This window comes from Ambystoma mexicanum, chromosome 2p, assembly GCF_040938575.1.
Source record: "Ambystoma mexicanum isolate Mex_15411 chromosome 2p, UKY_AmexF1_1, whole genome shotgun sequence".
Taxonomy (NCBI): domain Eukaryota; kingdom Metazoa; phylum Chordata; class Amphibia; order Caudata; family Ambystomatidae; genus Ambystoma; species Ambystoma mexicanum.
In genome coordinates this window covers 173274879-173294561 of record NC_090923.1, presented here as the reverse complement: position 1 = coordinate 173294561, position 19683 = coordinate 173274879, and the positions used below count along the sequence as shown (strand labels likewise).

At 48.2% G+C, this 19683-nt stretch overlaps 1 protein-coding gene across 4 annotated transcripts in view; it reads left to right on the top strand.

The window, feature by feature from the left end:
- The window catches only part of IFT122 (intraflagellar transport 122), a 1464758-nt gene that overhangs the window by 795696 nt on the left and 649379 nt on the right, over positions 1–19683 (top strand). The window lies entirely within an intron of this gene.

Below are 19683 nucleotides of genomic sequence, written 5' to 3'. Positions count from 1 at the left end.
AGAAACATGGCTACACAGCCACAATGCACACCGCCACATTACAAAACATCTCAACGGTAGCAACTTAATGGTCCCACTACATGCGTTTTAACTCAAAACCACTGCCCCCAGACCCCTACAATCCCACCCCACTCCCTCTAAGCGATTTGTTTTTAATTGCTTTGTCAACTACCTTGACAATCACATTCTCTGTTCTCTTCTTATTAGGCCTTTGGAGCAAATACCCCATTGAAACTGCTCTCACACTTGTTTCCCACTTCCTGACCACTACTCACCCTTCCTCCTTCATTATTGTACTTGACAGCACACTGTGGATCAAAACTGCTTTAATGAATGACATTATTTTGTGAGTCTTGCTCGCTTCCACTCACAGGGACCTTCATATATTAAAATCCAGAAATCTTGCATGGCTTTGAATTGGACAGAATAAAAGTCCTCACTGGCAGCAACAACAAACAATGTTTGTGGAATGAAATCAGGGTGGCGAATGCAGGCTAATAACATTGGGCCTCATTACACGGTAGGCAGTAAACCATGGCGCTATTAGCGCCATGGTTCATACCGGTAATTTACCGGTACCGCCTTGGAGGAAAGGGGAATTACCGCCCTATTCCAAGGTTGGGAAGGCGGTAATTCCTCCTTCCTCCATTGCCCTTCCCCATTCCCATTTTTGCCCCATAGGGCATAATGGGAATGGGAAAGGCGCTAATTACGGTACCGCAAACTGCGGTACCGTAATTAACTCCCTGGTCCCTTTGCGGGTTGGATTTTTAACGCCTACAAAAAGCAGGCGATAAATTCCCCAAACCGCAAAGGGACCTCGTAGTAAGGCGGTAAGGATTTACCGGTACCGGTAAAATACCGGTACCGGTAAACCCTTACCGCCTACCGTGTAATGAGGCCCAATGTCTAAGGGAGCTAATTAGTGGCACCTTAAGAATTTGTAGTCCCAACATTCAATGCCCAACCACACAATATGCTCACAGGATAAACCCACCTAAACAGTTAGATGTTCTAAGTCCCATCCAGTACTGGGATAAAGAGGAGTAAGGCAAAGGTAGGGAGTCAGGAGTACAGCCATTGAGGTACAGGTTATATTGTGGTGGTGTGGTAAGAAAGAAAAGAGAAAACAGATGAAAGGAGAGGGTGTGAAGCAGATTTTGAGGGTGGAAAGAAGAGAGCGGAGGTGAAAATTTGAGAGAGAAGAGCAGATCTAGTAGAGCGAAGAGCAGAGGTCGAGGAGAGAAAGGCAAAGAGTTGGAAAGAGAAAGAAATTAGTGGAGGGGAGAAGAAAGGGAGGAGGTGAACAAGGGATTTGCAGATGCAAGAGGGAGGAAGAGAAGCAAGAGAGGAGTGTTGAGAGAGAAGACCGAAGGAAGGAGAGAAGAGGGGGGCCAGAGAAGACTTTGTATAAAGAGAGAGAGGCAGTGGGGGAAGTCAAAGAAAAGAACAGTGCCGGGGAGCAATATAGGGACTAGCTGAGAAGTTGGATAGGAAAGATGGACAAGGAGGTTAAGGAAGACAACTGAATGGAGGAGAGAGGACAGATAATGAGAGCAATAGAGGAGGTGGTAGAAAAAGAGGGCTGTAGAGGAGTGAGAGCGAGAGACCGAGAGAGATAGGGAAAAAGAGATCCACGCATGTTTGGCAAAGTTGTGAAGAGGCAAGAAGGAAGAGGGAACACAGGGGGAGAGCAATGAGCAGGGAGGTGAAGAGGAGGGGGGAGTATTAAAAGAAAGAGAGGAGTGAAATGGAGAGTAGAGGTGGGCGAGAGCAAGTCACTGAAACCTCATTCTTCAGCAGAATCATAAGGTGCTGCCAAATTACAGTTTAGGACTTGGAGGAGTAACCAGTTGAGTCTGGTCACCACTGTGAGGAAGATGGCAGTGGAGAAATCTGTCCACTACGGGGTCCATCATCAGTAAAAAGTCTGATGTCCAGCATCATCATGACGACCCCAGACCCAGGGGTGGTGGTGCCTGGTATTCTACAAGTCCAGGTGAACCAATGCAACAACCTGATAAGACAAACTGAAAAAAGAGACTTAAAGTGTCAATTAGGAAATTCAGTCACTCCAAAACCAAGTGACCTTTCCTGCAATAAGGCTGATCTGTTTCGGAAAAAGAGGAAATGGCTGGGGGTGTAAGGAACACATAGTGGCAACAGTAAAGACAGGCACAAGCTATCACATTTCAAAGGTGTTTATTAAACTGTAAATGCAGGGTGGAAAAACACATAGCCTACACCTAATCTTATGTGAGTAGTAGGAATACCCTTAGTCTATACCATTGTGCTTTCTGGTATGTCCTCTGCTACTCCGTACCCATAAACATTTGAACTCGGTTCTTTAACTGTTTGCTACATACGCTCATGCTTCCAACTCCGCCACCTCTATGCATTACTGCTGCCACCTCTTTAATAGTACAGGCATTTTAGCACCTAGGCGCCCGGTCCCCACTCGCATTGTGTTGTGCCCTAAGGTCGCCTAGACCCCACCTGCATTGTGTTGTGCCTTATGGTCGCCTAGACCCCACCTGCATTGTGTTGTGCCCTAAGGTCGCCTAGACCCCACCTGCATTGTGTTGTGCCCTAAGGTCGCCTAGACCCCACCTGCAATGTGTTGTGCCTTATGGTCGCCTAGACCCCACCTGCATTGTGTTGTGCCCTAAGGTCGCCTAGACCCCACCTGCATTGTGTTGTGCCCTAAGGTCGCCTAGACCCCACCTGCATTGTGTTGTGCCTTATGGTCGCCTAGACCCCACCTGCATTGTGTTGTGCCCTAAGGTCGCCTAGACCCCACCTGCATTGTGTTGTGCCTTATGGTCGCCTAGACCCCACATGCATTGTGTTGTGCCCTCTGGTCGCCTAGACCTCATTCGCATTGTGCTGCGCCCCACCTATACCGCCAATGCCCCTTACACACCACCCCTCTGCACTTCACCTCAGCCCTAGCATGTTACCCTACCTGACTGCAATCATGTTCCCTTTCTGTGTCATGCAAGGTAACATACCCTGCACTGGCAACAGTTACCTAGCCCACAATAATGGTTTAGTCAGACCCGCCTGCCCAAGACACCACCCGATCACCTGCCCTACACCATTCCTGCCCACTACACCAGCCTTCCCCCCGGATACCAAGTCCGCCCATCCCACCCATAGACATGCACACGCTCTGCATGTCGCAGCAAATACTCACCTAGCTGTCCATAAGCAGAACCCCATCAACATGAGAGCATCATGCCATACCATCGACCACAACACCTCCACATTAGCTAACCCAACTAACTCCCGTAACACTACCCTCATTCCCTCCGATCGGAACTCTAGACTTGGCGCCAGAACCCACCACAGACCCAGCAAAGGTCCAGCAAATCCACCCACTCCTTGGAACCCATGCACATTAAAAGACAGAAACCTGAGACTCGGCTCTCGGTTCATAACCCCTAAAACACTCGCCAAAAAACACTCCTCTCATCCCGCACACAGTCAAGCAAACTCCACTCAAACTTTGAACATCACCCAATCAGCCTCCTTGAGTACATCTGAACAACCACTAATCAAGGGCGCCCTTATCAATGCCCGCTCCCTGGTCGCCCATGCGCTAGATATCGCAGACTTCATCTCTGTCAACAATCTACACTTCCTGGCTATCACGGAAACTTGGCTGCACCAAGCAGCAGGCCCAGCCTTATCCCTCGCCATCCCAGAAGGTTATTCAATACTAAGGAAAGACCGGGACACAGGCAAAGGAGGAGGAGTAGCCTTCATCGCTAAAACATCCCTTGGACTTAGATTAATCCCGCCGCCTAGCTTCCGATCTGCAGAACTTCTGTCAGCTAAGCTCCAACTCTCTGCCACACAAACCATACTATTACACCTCCTTTACAGACCTCCAGGCCCCATCACCACATTTGAGGAAGAGATATCTGACCTCTTGACCACCAACACCAAAACAGGATCTCAAATTATCCTTCTTGGCGACCTCAACCTCGGTCTCGGCGACCCAAACGATACCAATGCGCTCTCCCTGGAAAGCACCATCTCCCAACTAGGGTTCAAGCTCAGAATCACAGACCCTACCCACAACAAAGGCAGGACCCTGGACTGGCTAGCGGATCTCAACTGCCCTACGACCATTACAAAAAACGAACAAACTGCTTGGTCTGACCACCACGCCATCTCCTTCTCCATTCAAGGGAAATCACAACCAAACTTTCCAACCCCTACCATCCCCCAAACCCTCACCAGAAACAACCGCAACATTACTTTACAAAACCTCTGCCCACTTATAGACAATATCTGTACCCCTACAAACTACGCCAACCTAGATGCAGAGAAACTCGCTGACCTCTACAACAAAACGTTAGAATCAGCAATAGACACCATCGCCCCACTCAAACTCACCAAAGCCAAACCGGCAGCCCATATGAACAAATGGTTCACACCAGAGCTAAAAATCCTCCGAAACTCCAAACGAGCCGCAGAAGCCACCTGGAGAAAAACGCCCAACCTTTCCAACAAAACTCAACTCTCGATAGCAGCCACCACCTACAAAACTGCTATCCTTAAGGCCAAAAAAGAGACATACGATAACAGAATTGAGAACGCCAAATCTAAAACAAAAGAGCTCTTCAATATCCTTAGGGAACTCGAATCCCCCCCCACTCTGGCTGAAACCTGTGTGAAAGATGCAGACTGGTGTGAGAGGATTCAAAAAGCCCTTGCAGACAAAATCACCATGTTACAATCCAAAATCGAACAGAAAAAGCTCAGCCTATCCAAAAAAACAAACCGCCCTCCGCCCACCACCCCCAAAACACCTACCTGCCCCCCCTTCTCCTTCTCACCAGTTTCCACTAAAGAAGTAGAAAGCATCATTAAGGGCCTCAAGCCCTCTAGATGCCAAGGGGACTCATGCCCAGCCCCCATCATCCAAGAAGGCGCCAACACTCTGGCCCCCTTCATAACAGCCCTCATCAATGCATCCTTCAAATCAAGCTCAGTGCCCAGTAGCCTCAAGGAGGCCTGGGTCATGCCACTTCTAAAAAAACCTAATCTAGACCCCAATAACCCAACTAATTACAGGCCAATCACCACCGTTCCCTACATCCTGAAGATCCTAGACAGAGTGGCCTACCTGCAAATACAGAAGCACCTGGAAGACAACAATCTCCTGGGTCTCAGACAATCCGGCTTCAGGCCAAGGCATGGAACAGAGTCAGCCCTACTGGACCTAAAAATCCAGATGGACGAGGCAAAGGACAAGGGTAATCTAGCCATTCTCCTACTGCTAGATCTATCAGCTGCCTTCGACCTCGTCGACCATCAGATCCTCACAGAACATCTGAGGACCTCAGCGGCCTTCTCTAACCAGGCGACTGCCTGGATCCAGTCCTTCCTAACCAACCGAACCACCCGGGTCTTCTCCCCAGGGGCATCAGCACTCCCTGTCCCCATCACCTGCGGCGTTCCTCAAGGCTCGTGCGTCTCGCCGACTCTATACAATATCTTCACAAAGCTATTGTTTGACCGCCTAGATAATCTAGGTGTCACTTACACAAACTATGCTGACGATACCCAGGTTCTCATCACCCTATCAGGGTGCTACGACGAGGACTCCACCAAAATCAACAACCTTTATTTAGAGATCCAAGCCTGGATGGCAGAGCACGGCCTATGCCTCAACGATGAGAAAACTGAGCTCCTCATTGTCGGCTCCCAACCGCGGCTAAACAAACTAGACCCCCGTTACGCGTCCATCAACATTGACGGTAACCTAATCACAGTAGCCAAAGAAATTAAAACCCTCGGGGTTTATCTAGACTCCACTCTCTCACTCAAAAGACAGGAGAACGCAACTGCCTCTTCAACAGCTTACACCAATAAGCTCATCAACGCCTGCAAACCTTTCCTATCACCCTCTAGCTGCATTACACTAGCCAGAGCGTTAGTGCTCTCAAAAATTGACTACTGCAACACCCTCTTTCTTGGCTCATCAGAACACAACCTGAACAAACTACAGGTACTGCAAAATAATGCCATCAGAGCAGCCCGCAGTATCCCACGAAACGCCCACATCTCCAGCTTCAGACAAGATGCTCACTGGCTCCCAGTACGAGACAGAATCTCCCTCAGATCCCTCGTCATCGTCCATAAATGCCGCTCTAACGACGCACCCAAATACCTGGCAGACAAGTTCCACAATCACACCTCAACTAGACCAACTAGAACACCATACGCACACTGCCTCTCCGTTCCCAAATTCTCTCTAAAAAAAGCAGGCGGCGCCAGCTTCCCGGTCCTAGCTGCCAAACTATGGAACGCTTTGCCACCACACCTTAGAGCAGAACCCTCATTTTGGACTTTTAGAGCCAAAACAAAAACATGGCTTTCCAACAAAAACGCCGCTTAATGCACTTCCTCTCTGCTTGCCTCTGTTGACCACCTGTAACCCGGTCTACTACACCGTTGTTGTTTTATCACAATCTGTACTGTATATTTTTGCCATGCTGTAACTGTTTTTAAGTCTCCGGCGCCCAGCTACCCCAGGGTTCGGTGCGCGGTACAAATAAATAAACTAAACTAAACTAAACTAAACTAAATCTAAGTTGGGAGCAAGCTCCGACCATCAAATGAAAATAAGGTAGTCCTTGTGGCGTCTTGTCAAAGTAAAAGGCTTATGCTAAAAAAAACTTTTGACAAATCCCCTTACACTAACTACAGAAAGAGTGTTGGATAGGGTTTTCAGTAAGGAAAGATTGAAGTGTTCACAAATAATAAGTCAGGATGAGATTGCCAGGGGTCTCCCTTCCCCACGGGACAGTGTATCTCCTGAGCACAGTACAAGCTCGACCTTCCCCAGCACGAGCCAACAGTTCCTTTCCAGCTATCAGGTTCTTCGATGGTTAAGTCTCCTTTCAATGAAACGTCTCTTGCCTTTGAGGGCCTGATGTGTTCAACAAAACAGACCGTTATTTTCCAAATGGACTTTGGGTAATTCATTTTCACCCCTGGATCTCCCTCGGTCAGGCTCTGATCCAAATGCTTAGGGGACAAACCACTCCCCCTGGTTTTACAATACTTCTTGCACTCACAAATCTTAGTGTTTTTTTTAAACAGCTCCTCAGGCTTTGCCCCTTTTTTGTCGGTTTCACGCTTGCCAACTTTTGCTTCACTGTGGACATCCATCGGTCGGGTTCACTCCTATCAACACACTGTTCATAGGGACTTCAGGCCTCATCTCTTTTGTTAGTATCTGTCTGCCGGGTTCACTCTTGCTACCTTTTACTGAACAGTTCACTGCATACATCCCTTGATCGAGTTTACTCCAATCAATACACTGTTCGTGGGACTTCAGGCTTCGTCCTGTCTTGTTAGCAGGCCTCCGCCGGGTTCACTCTTGCCAACTTGTCATTCGTATCTTTTCCATTAATTTCTTGTCATGCGGGACGGACTTCCCTTCGTTTCACACAAATCTTTCGGCCAAAGACTTTCAACTGTACTGAGGATTTTACAAGACCCCAGTATGACTACTTTGACCCCCTTTTGCCTTTTCCTAAGGCCTTCTGGTTACGGTAGTTTCTACCATTGGGTAATCGGCCAGAGTTTCCATATGAGCATCCACGTGGGACCGGACTCTTCTCTTGCTGGTTTTCCCCTTTTCTATCACTAGGTCTTTAAGCCATTTGCAGTTCAAATGCGCTGTTTGCTATTTTTCGTTCAACACAGTTCGGTTTCTTATCGACTCTCACCTCGACTACCGGCTGTGATGAACCGCTTGGCTTTCTTTCTCTTTGGAGTCAAGGTTGGTACCACAGAGTCTCTCCCCATCTGGGTAATCAGCGGAGGAGGGTCTTGTGTAGCATTGACATCTGCTGTAACACATGCTAGCTATTGTTCGCAGTCTTATGATTCCTTCTCTGGAGGTTTCACGGGCCTTGATCGGAAAGGGCAAGGTTGCTTCTCTCCTTGTCATCCTCTCGATATGCGCCGTCTTTCTCCTCCTCTTGAACTGCTTTGCTGAGTTAGCTCTCACGTCGTGTGGTCTGCCTGGCTCTACCTCTGTTCTCGTGCTCCACCTTTTATCCCTGTGGGGAAGGGAAAGGGCCATTAGGTGTGTGTGATTCTGGTCAATTGTCAGGTAACATGGACATGTCAGGTAAACGGCTCTGGTGTTAGTCTGTTGTCTTTCATTTTGTGCTAAAGTGTTTGTGTCGGAAAAGGTGGGTGGCAGTGTTTTGGAATATCCTATGTGGTAGGATGGGGAAAAGGTGTTGAAAGAAGGGGGATACCATGTCTCACCCGTCGGTGTCCCTCTCCCACTCCGCACAGACCCTCTATCCAGGTCATCCTCCCTCACTGGTCCACCCCCAGGATCTGGATCCCATAGCGATGGCGTGTCCTGGCCACAGATGACAGATCCCCAGGGACTAGCTAGGGAGACAACTTCAGGTTTCTCCCAAGGGCCACGGTCCTAACAAGGCCTGACCTAGTGTACTTACATTAGGAGGATCAACCCTGTGTGCTCTTAAATCTAATTTCCTATTTTCTATTATTCCTAATACAGCACGTTCATGTTACACCTTGCCTTTGAGTTGTATGTTAATCCCTCAGCTATAAATATGGTGGTAGAAATGGGATTGCAGAATTTAACCAAAGAAAGGTTGGTCCGAGCCAATGTGCCCAACCTTTGGAATTTGAACCCCTCATTTATGTTTCTCACCCCAAGGTAAGAGATCCACCCACATCCCCGGAATAGAACCGGGCACCAAGCCTTCACTCTCACGTTTTGCTGATGCCAGCTCCTCCTCAGATGAGGAATAAGTCTTTGTATTTACTGGAGATGGCAACAAAGAGGTTACCTCTGTAACGTCAAGGAATGCCATCAGTAGGAAGGCCAGAACCTCATTGCCCCTCTAGATATCTCACAAGGGCCTCAGTAATGCCCTGGAAAGTGGTAAACCTATTTCCTATTACAGGGGATCCCAGCCTTGTAAGCATACCTGCTTCAGAAGGAGCAGAATCACCAGAGAACCTGGACCCAACCTTGCCTGATATTGGGTGGCACATTTAGAAACTATCTAGACTCAAGCCAATCCAGACTATTAGATGCCCCAGGTAGGCTTCTTCAGGAGCAGGCCCCAGGTCAGCTCAATGTTATCGGAGAGTTAAAGGAAACAGAGCATCAGCCTCTCTGTGCACCCCATCAACCACTTGCAGTCCTCCAGAAGGGTTGGGAGGGGGAAGATCCAGGAGCATATTATATCAATTTGAAGCGAGCTGCAGACTGGTGTGCCATGGACAGCTAATCTGATTCTGGACCTATGTGGAGGGACTGAATGTAAAGACGTTAAGAAAGGGATCCTGGAGAGGTTAGACCACATCCCAGAGTACCAACAACAACTATGAGAAGGGGAGTGGGTTAGTAGACTTGGGGATTCCAGTGTCCCCCCACAGAACACAGTATAAGGGATGGGGAAAAGGGCATGGAAAAGAAGGGGGATGAAACCACTTGTGTATAGGCGCGTTACAAATGCCATATCATATCATATCAGAGGTGTCCCCGCAAAGGAGGGCCGGAAGAGGGCATGCAGAGAAGGCGATGGTTCCCATTAGCGCCGAACCCTGACCCTGACTGAGGTTTTGGTGAAAATGGCCTGTGGGGAAACATCATAGATCTCGCAAACAAGTAATTTTGTAATTTGTTACTGCCATTTCTACAATGTGCAGGGCAACAACTGCACTGGCCACACCTTGGAGCAGGCTGTGCAGAAAGCTAAAGGACACCAAAGGGCAAAACAGTCCCACATAAAACAAAATACAGTGCCAAAAAGGAGGACAGCGGACCAACCCTGTATCAACCACTCACACTTCCAGAGCTTGTGAATAGGGGGAGTGGAACTGCTTTCTGGAGACTGCTTTCATATCGCTTTGGCAATCTTGGAAACCATGGACGACAACCTCTGCCAAGAGGACTAGATAGAATAATAATCAAATCTTTAAGATGTATGGCAAATTGGAAACTAATCTCCCTATATCGAGAGATAATCACAGGAAAGGAAACTACCCTTTATAGTGACATCAGGAAGCATATGATAAATTGCAAATCAGAAATCCTTTTAGCACTAAGGGAAAAAGTAATGAAGGTACTCGCCAAAACCGAACTTGATATGGAGACACTGGTCTCAAATCCACTTAAAGTTAAAAAAGAAGTAGAAGTTCTAGACTGGATAAAAACAATAGAAAAAATAAGAATAGTTCCAGGAGCAAACCCATTTTTAAGGGGAGAAAAGGAACTTGGGTGCCTCTCGATGTTTAATGAAATCCCCTGATAGGAAACTTCGTATAAATATCCTTAGAATGAGACTTAATCTAGCTTGTTGTGGGGAGGTGTTGGGAAAAACGAAATCAGGGCAATAAGGCCAAAAGGTTATGTTTTATCTGTACAAACCCAGCCAAACAGACATTAAGGAATTTGCTAATGGATGGACTGTGAAGGTTCATGGAATCATCGCTTTAGACTCTTCAGAAATTTCGTGCGAAATGAAAAAGACATTATATCAGAATTTCTGTGGGACAGAATTACCTTTGATACAAACGTCGCACTCTCTTCAGCTGCAATCCAGGTGCTAATAAACTGTGAAATTGATGTCTAGAGTGATCTTGCTGTGAACTGGAAATTTGGATCAATATGATTACAAAATATTCTGTACCGGCAAGAGTGCTGGTGAGTACAGGGAGAGCGGAAACATAAGTGCCTTAATTAATTAATCTCAAAATTAATGGCTGGAACATTCTAACGGTCACTTTGGGACAAAATCCTTTAAATATGAAACAAAATTTGATTTATTGTATATATAAATGTATGTAAATCTCTGTTTTTTAATGTGTTTTTGTAAAGACTCATCGAGTCATAAACAAATAAAAAAATATATATAATAATAATAATGTATGCTATAGTGGAAGTCCGGGCATATTTTCCATGCCTATCCTGACAAGCCCCAGAAAGAACCCATGTACACCAGCTATTGCTATCCGAGAAAGCTACTAATCCAACTAGATGCATTTTGGCTGGGAGATGATGATTCAGATGAAGGTCCAGAAGAACATCTGGAGATTCTTGCACAGAGAAGAGGAGGCTGGGATGATTACATCCTAGTAGCGAGTAACAGTCTTGCTGAATTCCAGCAGGCACCAGACAGCTACGCAGGCAGGCCTACTTATTCTGACCAACTCCTCATAAAAAGTATGATTCAGATAACATGTGTTCAAGGGGTCCAGTGACCCATTACAAGGCCCTAGTAGGGATCCAAGTTAAGGATTACAGGATCCTTGTGGATATGGCAGTAATGGCGCCTTAGCCGGAAGAACTTATCCTGGGAACAGACCTACCTACTTCCCATGATGGCTAGATCAGTTTTGGAGGAAGAGGCATACAACTGTTGAGTAGAAGTAGAATTTGAATGTAATGTAGTGAGCACATGCCTGTCATAAAAACACAGATCTTTCAATAAACCCAATATGCCTGAAATCATTGTGGTTGATGCTCTGTAATGAGAGAAACAAGAAAGTGAAGAAAGAAAAAAGTAGTAAAGTGGCTGCTATTGCATGAGAATCATTACGGGGTTCATCTTTAATAATATTCCTTTCCTTTGATGACTAATATTGCCTATTTCAAACACAATGATATGTTACATTAAATGAATACACCCTAGAACAACTGTAAGCTTATCTCTGTACTAATGAACCCTAAGACCTTGAATGTATAAGGTATAATGAAACACAATGTACTAAAGTGAAATGTGACGCTTTCACTTTTTCACTGGCTGTCTGGTGTCCTAGTATTTTCCAATATGTTCTCCTGCATACCACTATATGATCCACAAAACCTATAAAAGTGTTGATATAGGTGCAGGGGAGATTCTCCTAAATTTCCTTAGGATACTCTGGGCCTCATTACGAGTTGAGCGGTATGCAAAAAAAGTGGCAGTAACGGAATTACTGTCACTTTAACAGCAGGTCAAGAATACGCTCACACCGCATATCTCTTCCATGGAGACTCCGTGATTGGAGGGACCATGTGTCCTGGAGTGCTCTGTGCTGAAGTCTGCATGTAGCGTCATGTCAGCTCACTGACGCTATGCCCAATGGCGTCCCAGGATAGATCTGTGCTATTGAAGAAGCCATACCTGCAATAAGAGGAAACAACTAACGTGCCACAGCAATCCTTAAAGCGTAAGTGGTACCCGTGTTCCTACCTGCTCCAATTTCTGTTGCCCCTCTTGTTTCTGGTCTCTCCATGTTCCCTATCCTTTCTCTTTCCCTTCCTGAACTCTCCTGTTCCTCCCTGTTCTTTACCTGAATTGGGTTACTCGTGCTTTGACTCAGCTTGGTTTTTGGACTGCTTTTGGATTTTGTCTGCATTGTATTCTCTGCCTGTAAAGTTTTTTTACTTCAGTCTGAGCCTGGATTCCTTCTGGATACTGTTTGGCCTTTTTGCTTGGATTGGACTTTCTTACTCCTTCACTCCTTAGTTTCATCCTCATGGCAGAGGGTTAGCTCCCCGCATTCTTTTCCTTTTTTGCCGCGCCTCATGTTGTTTGTGCAGGTGTTCTGGTCTTTGGACTCAGTGATTGGGGGGAAACGGATTTAGTTACCAGCTAGGTTTTCTCAACCGGTTCGTTATTGCCCTAATTGGGTGTATACATTATTGTATGTTTTATCTCATACATTCTATTACTGCGATATACTAAAATCTGTTCTTTTTGTGTCAGCCTAGGACATCGCATCCTGATTGCTGCCCTTTCCTCTTGCCTTGGTCTGACACCCAGGAATCTCTCAGTAAACAATTGGGATTCCAAAGTGTTGGATTAAGGTTTGGTGGGTTAGCACGCATACTGATTGGTGGACTCAGTCATCATATCAGCTCGAGAAACCTGACACTGCACCGCCGAATTAGGGGTACATAGAAATGGGCACTAAATACACTGATGGAATTAGCGCAGGCGGAATTAGCACCGACATCTGACGGTAATTCCGCCAGTGCTAATTACGCCAGCAGAATTACTTGCAAGAAGCAACATGGTATTTCCGCTGCATTACAAGTTGAAATACCGCTATAAATGGGTGGTACTTTTGCCATAAACCCAGTGCAGTTACCTCCATCTAAAGGTTGAGGTATATGCATAGAGGTGATGGAAATCAAGTCACAAGTGCATCCAATCTACTCAGAAAGACGCACATACTTTCCGACACCATGCTGCCAATAGCAGTTGCTGATTGGGACATGCAGCACTTGCTGCTCCACATTGAGCTACAGAGGCAGGAACAGCAGCACAGAACACATGGCGCAGAGAGGAGGAGGAGGAGACGCCATGCAAGGCAAGCACCCATTCCCCGGGTCAGGCCCTCACCCTGGGCATTGACTGATGCCCAGCTCATTACCCTGTGCTGGCTGCACAGGTAGACCATTGCAGAGGTACTGGCCATGATCCACAACAACATCTAGAGCAGGATCAATACCAGAACTACCCTACATCCGTTGCTAAAGCTTTTGTTAGTGCTACAATTTCATGCCAGTGGCATCTTCCAGCACACTATGGGCATGCTGCATGGCATGTCCCAGCCCACTTTATCAGTTGCGTTCGGGCAGGTGCTGGAGGCATTCCTGTGCCATGAATCCAGAGACTTCTCCCTACCCACCACAAACTTCCACAGATACATTCCAGAAAGGCACGTTTCTCTGCAGCAGCCCACATGCCAAATGTAATTGCCATGCTTCTCTGCACCATGTGACGTTGGTTGCCCACAGGCATCCGCAGAGGCAAACTGCAACAGGCAGCAGTTGCACTCCATGAATGTGCAGATTACGTGCCATGCTGACCTGATAGTAACCCACTGCTGTGCCCACTTTCCTGGATCCACCCACAATGCCATGGTCCTGCATAATGCCACCAGGCCTGCATACATGGAGAGCCAAAGAGGGCAACAGACATGGATGCTGGATGAGGCTCTGTACATGCAGGACCTGCCCTCTCAAGCCACACATGCTTCCCACCAACCCATAGGACAATGCCCAGCAGGACCATGCAGTAGTATGACAGCAATGCATATGGACCCAATAAGTAACTCCTTCACAAATAGAGGACTACAGGAACCACAATGTATTGGTTGCACATACCTACACAGCCAATGCATCTGTTCAGCACTGCACAATGACAATCCAATGTTGGCTAGTCGTGTGTTGCTTGTGCCATGTTGCACAACATTTGCCTCAGGTCCCCCTGCCCCCTGATGTGGACATGTCTCCCCCAGCAGACAATGATGCCCTGTCCACAGATGTAGTTCTGCTGTATATTGAGCGTGAGGATGCCAGAGACAGATGTGTGGTGCGGCAAGAACTAGCAACATTTTTTCTAGACTCATTACCTTTCACATGCATGCATGCATCAACTGTGGGTGAGCATTCATCCCCAACAGCCCTTCCCACTCACCTCCCGAATCCTCAACAGCCCTTTCCACCCAGCTCCCCAATCCCCAACAGCCCTGCCCACCCACCTCCCGTGTGCCCAGTGAAATAGTGTCATGTATATACAAGTCATTTATGCGTCCTCTTGCCCTTGCAAGTCTGCTTGGGCAGTGTACAGGCCACATTGCAGAGGTAGCGGTGCAGTGGGCTTGCAGGCAATTATGCCTCTGTGGGGATGACGGTGGTGAAAGATTTGGAATCCTTGCCCTGGATGTGTTACATCGATGTCAAACGCTGACATGCCCTCTGTGTGCTCCCTCATCGGCTGGCCTACAGCTGTGATGGAAGCAGTCGCCATGGACAACTGCCGGCACTGGCGGTCCAGTGACCTCGCTATTATCTGTGAGGCGCCCTGCACACTGTCCCGTATTGCCTGCAGATTCTGCTCCTTCACCAGTTTTTCGATGGTGACCTGATGGCACTACATGATGTCCAGACTTCCCCAGATTGCATCCAGTGAATTCTGTTTCACTGCCTATTGTCTAGTTATTTATTTATTATGCGCCGTAGCTCGCATGCATCAGGGCGCACGAAAATACTATGCACACATCATAAAGAGACAAAGGGATAAGCAAACCTTTCAATGAAACATACCTATGGAGAGGACCACAGCTGATGCAGGGGGACCTGAAGACAGTGTTTTATCCATCAGGTGTACCACCGCCATCACTCACTCTATCCAGCTCACCCTGGCGATGGGAAAGACTCTCTGCCTCAGGTGACGAGGGGACTAAGGGGGGTGATGGGTCGATGCAGGTGTTGTGCATTGTGTGACAATGACCTCAGAGATCACGACAGGAGCCGGCTGTAATGTGGTGGTCACAGCTGCTCAGGGTGCTACATATGCAGCTGAATGTGGAGTGCTGGTGGAGGGGCTACTGGGCATACTTGTGCCTCGCTCCTGCTCTTACTCATGCTTTTCCCATGGATGGCCTGGGTAGGGGTTGGAGGTTGGTGTGCTGCCTCCAGTGGAGGTCTTCTGGGAAGTGGAGGGCCCGCCTCACCAGCCTGAGTCGACTGTAAACCTGTTGGGTGGATAATGACATGCTGTTAGTCATCATGCACACTAGTATGTGGGCTAGCTAGACATTCGTGCAACATGATCATCCTCTACACATTCGGTATGATAGGCTGCGTCGTTTAGCAGACCAATGAGTACAGCTCATGCAAGGTGCGAGTAGTGTCTGGTGAGGGTGTATTTGTTACATGCATGTGCTCTTTGCCTGTTGGAATGCCAACATGGCTTGTTGATGTGGTGGCGCAGAGGGAGTGGGGGGAGACACTTTGCAACTTGAACTTTCACAGCACACATTGATGCTTCTCATGGTTCCATGGCTTCATATGCACATTTCTCCTATGGTGCATGTGTATTTCAACAGTATCCAACCATCCCTAGCACATCCATGTAGTCACTGTGCCTTTGTACAGATTGCCATGTGGCTGCCCATTCCCCTGACCATTGGGTCTATCTATGCTGGAAGACACATGCCTTTGCACAGTGCATTCTTCTCATGGGAGGGGAAACCTAGAGACTCACCAGCATCCAGTGGAGTAACTTTGCTGAAAATGTTGGGGGGGGGGGGACATCTGAAGAAAAGGTGCCCCAGCCAAATCAATGGGGACAAAATGGTGTGCCATGAAAGTTGGGGGGGACAAACACCCCCGCCTCCCTAAAATTACGCCCATGCCAGCATCTCCTTAGCTGTTTGCTCCCACTTTGGCACTGCTGACGCCCTCTATCCCTCCCATGTGGAGGATGCTGCTGGCCTTTTCTTCCAATGGGGTCAGGACAATTGGTTCGCCGGTGCCGGCTTCTGTGGCGGAGGTCTAACGCCTGTGGTTGGCAATGAGGCTGCGGACCCTGGCCTTGAAGTCGTTCCATCTATTTTAGCAGTCCTCACTGTCCCGTGGGACAATTCCCACTGCCACAACCTTGTCCGAGATGCTGGCCCAGATGGCTGCCTTCGTTTGGCCAGAGGGCCTCTGCTGTCTGGAGCCAGCAACCACCTCCTCATAATAAGGCCATCAGGACCTGCAGTTTCCCCTTGCTGAATTTCTCTTTTCGCAGCCACATCTCTGCCACCTTGCCTTCCCCTTTTTCCTGTGACATGTTCAACACAACTGTACTCTTCAGATTGCACCGGGAAATGCGAGATTTAGGGTTGATTGGACTATCAAAAATGGCAGCCGCCAGGCTTCCTGTTCCTGCAATGATGCAATTTCTGCCAGGCAGCTATTCTGCCGTTGGAAATAGCGCTGAGTTGGGCAGTGGTAACAGTAATTCTGTCGATGCCTAGCAGAATTTATTTATAGCATTTGTTACATGCCCAAACCCAGAGGTATTGCGGCGTAGGTTACATAGTTACATAGGCAAGCTTATCTGGTTACAGAGGAGGTAAATACAGATGGGATTGGTTACAGCATTTGTCATTATACAAACAATATGGTTCGAGGAGAAAATAATTACAGTATTAGTCTAGGTATTTCTGGATGCGCTCCCACAGGTTAGAATTTGTTGAATAACCATGTTTTAATAAGCCTCTTGTAGCAGGGGTAGGAGGGCTCGTTTCTGATATTCAGTGGGAGAGAGTTCCAGATTTTTGGAGCTGCTACTGGGGAGCCGACAACCCCCGCCCTAGAGTTCTTGAATCTAGGGATGAAGAGGTGTGAGCTAGAGCCTGATCTTAGTGATTTAGTTGCTCTTTTTTGGGTGACACTATTAATGTGATAGGTAGGGGCCTCTTTAGTAATACATTTGTGCGTAATGATGAGGGATTTGAACAGAATTCTCGCTTGTGTGGGTAGCCAGTGTGCTTCTCTCCTGACATGCGATACATGGTCGCTTCTTTTTTGTCCAAGCGCTCGTCTTTTTTTTTTTTTTTAAATATATTTTTATTTTATTTTAAGTAAACCAAACAACAATACAACAGAACATAAATAAAAAACAACAAACAACAAAAATACAATCCCCAACCCTCCCCCCTATGAGCCTGTGTGGTGTCCGCCATCGGTATACGCTCCGTGCGGTGGGGCCTCATCGCCCTCAGATCCAGCCGAGGCCGACCTTGTCCCAAACAGCTCGGCTATCAATGACTTCCATGCCGTGAGGGAGCCCGTTTCTTCCTCCTCCCCTACCATACAGGCATCCCGCCACGCCGCTGTCTCAGCATCTGCCCATTTTTGGAGATCTCGCCACCAGACCTCAACTAGTGGCTTATGACATTCCTTCCACCCCATGGCAATCCTACGTTTGGCAAGCACATATACCAGATCTTTAAGTTTCTCAACGTGTCGGAGCTTACGCGCTCTGGGATACCCCCCCAGCAGACAGGCCCAGGCTGAATCCACTTCGAGTATAATACCCCTTCCCGCCAGCCTCTGCGCCACTTCACCCCAATAACTTGAGATCACTGGGCACGCCCAGAACATGTGTATCATGTCCGCATTCTCTTCGTTACACTTGGGGCACGCCTGGCGCCCAGCATCCCGAAATCTGGATATTCTCAGGGGGGTCATATATGCCCTGTGCGTAATATAGAGCTGTATCTGCTTAAACCTGGCGTTCCTCGATACCATTTTGTGGTACCCCAAGGCGCGCTCCCACAACCCATCCGCCATCGGGGCCCCCATCTCTGCTTCCCATTCCAGTCGCAAGTGCCCCAAATCCTTCCCAACCTTTGTCATTAACATCTCATACAACCTGGAGACCTCATGCCCACCCTCCGATGTGTCGTATATTATCTCCAACGTAGCATCCGGTTCATCGGCCAAGGTAGCGTCAGGCCACATACTCCGGATCTCCCGCACCACCCTAAGATATGTTACGTATTGACCCGTGTGCAGCCCCGACACCGCCTCTAGTTCCTCGAACTCCATTAGGGCCCCGCCCTCCCAGATGTCTCCCATGGTGACCAACCCCACTGATTCCCAGTATGTCCGAAGGATTGCTCTTAGCTGCCCGTCTGTGCGACCAGTGGTAGCTGCGGCACACACGGCGAGGGGTCGCCCATCATCCGGCAGGCTCGCCGCCACATGTCCCTACCCAAGGCCAGCATCTTAGGACGTTCCCTCATACAGGCATTGGCCACCCAGATCACCTCCCGCAAATAAAAGGGGGAACAGTCCCTCCCAAGCAGCCTGTGTTCAGGGGTCTCGTCATCCGAGAGCCACCTGGCCACATATTGCAATTGCGCAGCCACATAATAGGCCTCGAAGTTCAGCAGTTTCACGCCACCCTTCTCGTAAAAGTTCTGCAGTTTCCACAATGCAACTCTATTGCGTGTTCCGTGCCATAGGAAATCCCTACATACACTATGTAACCTCACAAAAAACTTCTTAGGTATCATATAAGGGATGTTATTAAAGTAGTGCAAAAGCCTGGGCAGCACCACCATCTTGAGCATAGCTCCCCGGCCCATCATCGCTAAAGGCAATCTTTCCCAGAACCTCATGCACTTCTCAATCCTCCCCACAGTTAATTCGGTATTATGCTTATGTTCTTCCTCGGTCGTGTGATACACGTCAATACCCAGGTCCCGGAAGGAGCGCGTTGCCCACGGGATCTGCAGCACCGGCAACCTCTCCACGGGTGTCCCCACATAACCGCCCAGCGGAAATAGTAAAGATTTCTGGGGGTTTACTGCTATGCCGGACAGCCAGGCGTACCTCTCCATTACCTCCAAGACATACTGCAAATTCTCTTCCGGGTATTTCAGGTATAGCAGCATATCGTCTGCATACAGGGATATAAGGTGACACTCCCCTCCCACCTCAATACCCACCGGGTCATACTGCTGCCGAAGGTAAATTGCTAAGGGTTCGAGGGCCAATATATACAACATTGGGGACCAAGGACACCCCTGCCTAGTGCCTCTGCCCAACTGCCATCTGTCTGACACCACTGCGCCCGTGCGGACCCTGGCCAGAGGTGCGCTATATAACATCTCGGCCCACCTAATGTAGCCTGGTCCCAGTCCAAACCGTCCCAAAGCCGCCAGCAACCACGGCCATCGAACAGAGTCGAACGCTTTAACCGCGTCCAACGCCACTATCGCCATTTCGCTCTCGTCACTACATCCCCCCTCAACCACCCTGTGAAGGCGTCTATGATTGTAAGTGAAATTCCTGTTCGGGACATAGCCCGTTTGGTCAGGATG